Source organism: Alosa pseudoharengus, unplaced genomic scaffold, assembly GCF_046254945.1.
Source record: "Alosa pseudoharengus isolate Yale_2024_CS ecotype anadromous, Long Island Sound unplaced genomic scaffold, YU_APseudo_1.1 YU_APseudo_1.1_scf_18, whole genome shotgun sequence".
NCBI classification, from domain to species: Eukaryota; Metazoa; Chordata; class Actinopteri; order Clupeiformes; family Clupeidae; genus Alosa; species Alosa pseudoharengus.
Window position 1 is genome coordinate 21,190,532 of NW_027468650.1, and position 5,989 is coordinate 21,196,520.

Here is a 5,989-nt window from a genome sequence, read left to right on the forward strand (position 1 = left end):
GGTCTGGCCACGAACAATGTAATGGCCCAACTCGAGCGACGGCACCAAGCATGCATTTGAAAATCTCACTGCACGCAATTGGATAACACTAGACCAATGTTTACTCCACTCACATCCATCTGGGATCGAACCAAAGAGAGTGATTTCGGCACCAGATTTTATGGTAGAGCCAATCAGGACGCAGGACGGGAGTTTCATAGATGTGACGTAGCGTAGAAGCGACTGTGAGACTGTTCTCAGCGTCACGGGTTGGCTTCGATGTGAGTGGTTGAAGTAGCATGTTAATAGAGGACGGACAAGTGGCTTATCCAATCATATGCAAGGATTTTTGATAAGGCCCAGCCTTCTGAAACACCACTCCAATGGATCGATCCCAGATGGATTAGTGGAGCTAGTGGAACAAAATTCATCTGGCGAGAGTCAGGTTAGTCTCATCATCCATTGCAGTGAAATGGAAAATAATGAATCAAGACAGTACTGAGCACAACTAAATACTGATATTCATCCCAGGGGAAAATATTGCTTCTTACAGCAGTTTCATCTTTCAGAAACAAAATTTAGAAAATGAACTGCTATCCTAATACTTTGTGTCCCTTAATGTGCTTTCTAAGAAATTATAAGGTGGCTTGTAACAAATTTGTATTTAATTATATTATTGATATCTACCGTCAAAATCTTCCAAAATATTTAGATATTATTTTTTGCCCACCCCTAACTTCAACTGAACAGATAACAACGGACATGCCACATTACTAACATCAAAACTGGAAGACAATGCTAGTCTTCAGGGTCACAGAAATTGCCAGGAGAAAGTGGACAACACATTGTCCATGAAGGGAAAAATAGCAAGGGCCACAGTTAACAGTCATACTAACTTATGGAAAGTCACAACAGCAGAGAAAGCTGTAATTTATAGCTGGAAGTAGCACTGCTTGTACTGTGGAAAAGGACTGCATGGGCAATATTGAGAGAGATATTTGTCAGGTCATGACTATGCTAGTGGAAGTATTTCACTTATGTAACTGCTAAGCACATTTGCCTACAGTAATTGCAATCAGATACTTGATTCTTATAAGGAGGGGTATTAAACTCATTGTGCTATAGATAGGGACTCCCCATGTCAAAAACAACCAAGTCTATGTTGTGCAACATAAAAAAAAGTTCACTATATTTACAGTGATTGAATTGAACATGTTGATTAGCATGTCTCCACCATCTATAACCTTGTATGTCAGGGGATGAAACTGACCTTAACCTTTGACCCCATGGCCCTGAGTCCCTAAGTTCATCTAACTAGACAATAAATGTACTAGAGTTAATGAAGATCCATCAGTCTGCTTTGGAGATATGAACCAAATACTGCATGTGAGTTATTTGTGTGACCCCTTGTAACCTTGACCTTTGACCTCAAGACCTAAATTGTCTTGCCAGCTCTTTGACAACTTGTAGTGGGTAAGTAGACCAAGTTTGATTAATATCTTTCAATTGGCTTAAGAGATATCAGCTAATATCAAGATGTACTAACATACGATTTTGGCCCAAAAATCATTGTGCCATGCTCCATTCAAAGCCCTATATATTTTTTTCGGTACAAATCTGCGCTGTAGGCACCACAAATTCTTAATCTACAGAAAATTACGATTCAAATGATACCAAATATGCTTTTGCTGTATTTACTTCCACCTTTGACCCTTTTCTAGGCTAATTCGCTCAGACTACATGTTGGTGGAATGAATTACCCAGTGCTCTCTGTTCCTGTGGTAGTTTTGTGTCATTTAAGAGGGGTCTAAAGTCATTCCTATTCAACATATACTTAGTTGTTTAAGCGCTTATGTGTTATGGTTTGTATAATGTTGTTTTATTATAATTGGGCTGTTAATTAATTTGACATTATTGTTTATTATTGATATTCTCCTTAATGTAGTCTTAGCATGTCATTGTTTTTATATTATTGATTAAATGGACATTATTGTTTTATTATTGCCTTTCCCCTTTTTTTCCATTGCTTTTTTATTAGGCTATTGATTGAATTGATATTATTGTTTATTATAACTATTCTCCTTATTATATTTGACCTACATTCTAATCTGTTGCCTGTTCAATTTTAAATATTATTATATTGTTTTGTATTTATGTGTCGCTTTGGACAAAGGCGTCTGCTAAATCCATAACCATAACCATAACCCAAAGCCTTTGATCAAGCCAACCCCAAAAACCTTTTGTCAATCACGTGCATGTGCAACCTTTTGTCACGCCACATGATGGCAGTGATAAATCATTGTTGACAAGTTCTTCTCTTGACACAATCATTGAAGAGAGCTACTTTAACATAATGCCAGCGCCTCACAAGACAAGATACGGCTGGAGAGAGGCAGGGCCGGTTCTCCCTATACGCACACTACGCAAGTTGCGTAGGGCCCCGCAAGTTAATGAAGGCCCCCTTCCCTGTCTCTCCTGGAGTCAAGCTATAGTGACAGACAAGTATACAGTTATAGCGACAGTGCTTTACATTAAGAAGATGAACATGAAACCGAATTACCATTCAGGGCATGAAAAACGGAAGAAACGTCACGAGAATGGCGAACAGCGGGAACAGCAGTCGGGTAAACTTGCGTTCGTTCCATGGTTTGATGTCAACATGAATCTCTCCAACATCCATCTCTGTTGCTGGCCTAGCCTAGGCCTACCTAACAGGGACGTGAATCCCCTGATCTGTCTGTGGCTTGCTTGCCGGCCTTTCCCAGTCACAGTACTTCGTAAAGTTGTGAAATATAATCGCATATGCCGTTTTTTTTAATGCGGGCGACTGGCATTAAAAATAACCGCATCTTTAAAATGCGTTCATAATAACGTGCAGCTCGGTTGGCAGTTTTTCAGCAGAAACATGCGAGGACCCATCTAAACTAATAGGTGATTTCACTCTTCCCATACATTTTAAAAGAACTAAATTGTTTTACAATATTTCAGTCAACTTTAGTTATAGATAGCCAACAACTGAACGTATGCAAATTGGAAAGTAGCCTGTATTAACTTTGATTCGCTGTGCTGCATGGACAATATGCACATCGTAAATTAGGCCTATATGAAGTATTAAAATGATTGTTTAAAATAGTCTACGTTTGAAGAAATATTGAAATAATATATAAGAGAATCAAGGGAGCCAGTTCATAACTTATGTCTTTGGCAAGTAGCCTACAGACACACAGGTGAAGAACAGTCAGTCAGTAAGCTACTAGCACAACCAGACCCTTACAAAAAAAAAAAAAAACTGCATTACTTCAAGTGTCAAACTGCAGATTTCTGAGTATGAAAACTGCAGTTTTGGAGAAAATATTTGCAGCTCTTATGCAGGGAATGCAGTATTTTAGAGGCAAAAAACTGCAGGTATTTTTTGAAAGGGGATATGTACAGCAAGCATCAAAAGCAAACAGCCCAGACTATATAAACACTATATTTGGTAACTTCCATAGACATCCAAAATGGGGTGGGATGATTGTATTGGGAGCACTGAGGTGTCAGATGATACTATAAAAAAAATGGTTACATTTTGGCGCTCAGAGTTCAGGTAGGAGGGCCCCTTAGCAGGATTTTGCTTAGGGCCCCATGGAGGTCTGAACCGGCACTGGAGAGAGGGCTCACGTGAGGCGACGAAAGGGGGATCACTAAATGTATTTTGCAAGAGTTGGTACGGCGATGGTGCTTGTGTACGCGCTGTATCAGCTCCCGGATTCGTTACAATAAACCTCGAGTTTTTGTCTTTGCCACTGCTCGATTTGGATTGTCTCCACTTTGTTTTGTAGTGTTTATTTTTTAAACTACAGTGCACCACTGGATAAAATGGTGTTTGTACCATTAACGACACACAGTTCAAATCTTCCCTAGTACAAAACTGCACACATACACAAAACATAAACACATACACAGCAATAAACATGAAACTGAGTGCAGGTGTGTTTATGTTTGGTTGCAGTCTTTGCAGGGGTGGCCCAAGGCAGGCTTTCAAAAGTTTCACAAGTAGAGTGGGTAGGGGTAAAGGACAGGTATGGCAGCTATTAGAGTCATTATGTAAACAATTATTTAAAAAAAATACAAAACACAATCGCACTATAGCAGTGAAATAAATGAAACAATAAAGTGAAAAAGCTGTTTCAATATTTTATTTTGCAAAATGTACTGCATATATTTAGCCCTAATTTGAAGGGTGGGCAATATTGATGAGTCCGCTCAATACTCCCACATGCAACACGATAGCTATAGTTCATGTAAGAGAACTTCGCTATAGATTGGGCCCCATAGACTGCATTATCATTATAGAAAATATGTAGCACGTTTTCCACTAAGATAGCTTGAATCATTTTCTTTCTAAAACACTGCAGTGGACTAGCCTGGAGATTCCTGACCCAAAGATTAAGGGTCTGGCCACGAATAATGTAATGGCCCAACTCGAGGGGCTGTTTAACCTGCCTATATCAGATACACATATGTGATTGGTTCCCCGCGATGCAAGGAGCAAAAGTTACGTGCATCATTACTTGTTGCCAGAGTATCTCGCTGAGCAAATGCTTCCGCGAGAACTCTGGATTCCCAGGGTAGCAGTGGATTGGACTGATATTCTGATTGTGCATTATCATTATATAAATAAACCATTACAGTATATTGTAGCATTTAGCACTTGATTTTCACCTGACATAATTCTTCTCAAATGTGTTAAATTTCACTTAAATTATATTGGCATTCATTTAAGTAGAAGCATATAATTTACCGCAAACATCATCCCAAAAGAAACTAAGTAAAACTGTGAAGAAGTCTGGTAATGTCCGCCGTACGTATAGGTTGGAGTTGGGGATAGCCTTTGATTCGCATGGCGTTTGGGATAGGCTTTGATTCATCCCTACATGGCTTGCCTTTCTGTGGGAGAGAGGTGAAATTGATCAACTGTGTTTTATTTCCTTGCCTCATATGACAGCAAAGAGCATTGTTGTCCTTTCAAACATCACAGACTTGCTGCCTGGTGAATAAAGTTCTAACCTTTTTTAATTCCTTTATTACATCCCGAACCCACTTTGCTCGCTTTGGTACACAGCACGCCTCTTTTCCTACAAAAAAACTGTTGAATGAAATACACATTAACATCATTAACTTAACTCTTTTTAAACAGTGATAACAGAATAAACAATTACAAGGGATTGACTGCAAATTAAAGGACTTTGAGGCAGTGTGTTTACAGCTTACATGACAGCAGGGACACATTCTGAGGAGATGACGCACCGATTGATCTCTTCTCGATTCAAACTACACACAGGACTTACTGCAGTACAGCATGACACAGGTTTTGGATCAGGATTGGATTTGTCCGTACCTTTGATGCAAAGCAAAAGAAAAAAAGTTAAGAAATGCACTATGGCTGTCCACAGAGGGAAAACAGAAAACAGACTGAGAGAAAACAGCTTGGCATTAACATTGGCAGAAAGACAAAACAAAATGAAAAACAAAACCCAACAGAAGCATAACATACAGATGAACATGTTTACACTCACCACCCTGTATGCAGCTGGAGAGTAAAGTAAGCACACAAAACAGGTTAATCATCTGATGGAGAGCCATATTCAATGATGCTGGACTTTTCTCAGACCGAAAAATGTGATGATACACATGTCAGGACTTCCCTCAAATCTCAAGCATTTATAAGCAGAACACGGAACAGCTGATCACTGATGCAAGCGCTCTAAAAAGGGGAGGTGTGTTGCCCACTCTGTAGTTACATACACAGCACTGGGCTCACCAACAGCTTCATACACCAAGCTGTTAGGATGCTGAACTCTCTCCCTCCTCTCCCCCCTCCACCCTCAGCTACATAACATCCTGGACATTGGACCCACAATGGCCGCCTGCACCACTCCACTTGCACACTTGTACACTTTGCAACTTGTTGCTGTTGTCCTGAAAACACAACACTTCTGCTGCTCTTACATAACTTGCACCACTATGC

At 39.7% G+C, this 5,989-nt stretch overlaps 1 long non-coding RNA gene across 1 annotated transcript; it reads right to left on the reverse strand.

Moving 5' to 3' along the window:
• Window positions 1-4,149: 4,149 nt before the first annotated feature.
• On the reverse strand, window positions 4,150-5,663 carry LOC143131679 (uncharacterized). The gene is made up of 4 exons (XR_012988168.1): window positions 5,538-5,663; window positions 5,233-5,359; window positions 5,029-5,107; window positions 4,150-4,908 (listed from the first exon to the last, which is right to left on the reverse strand). It is a non-coding gene; the product is annotated as an uncharacterized LOC143131679 (long non-coding RNA).
• Between the last annotated feature and the right edge of the window lie 326 nt (window positions 5,664-5,989).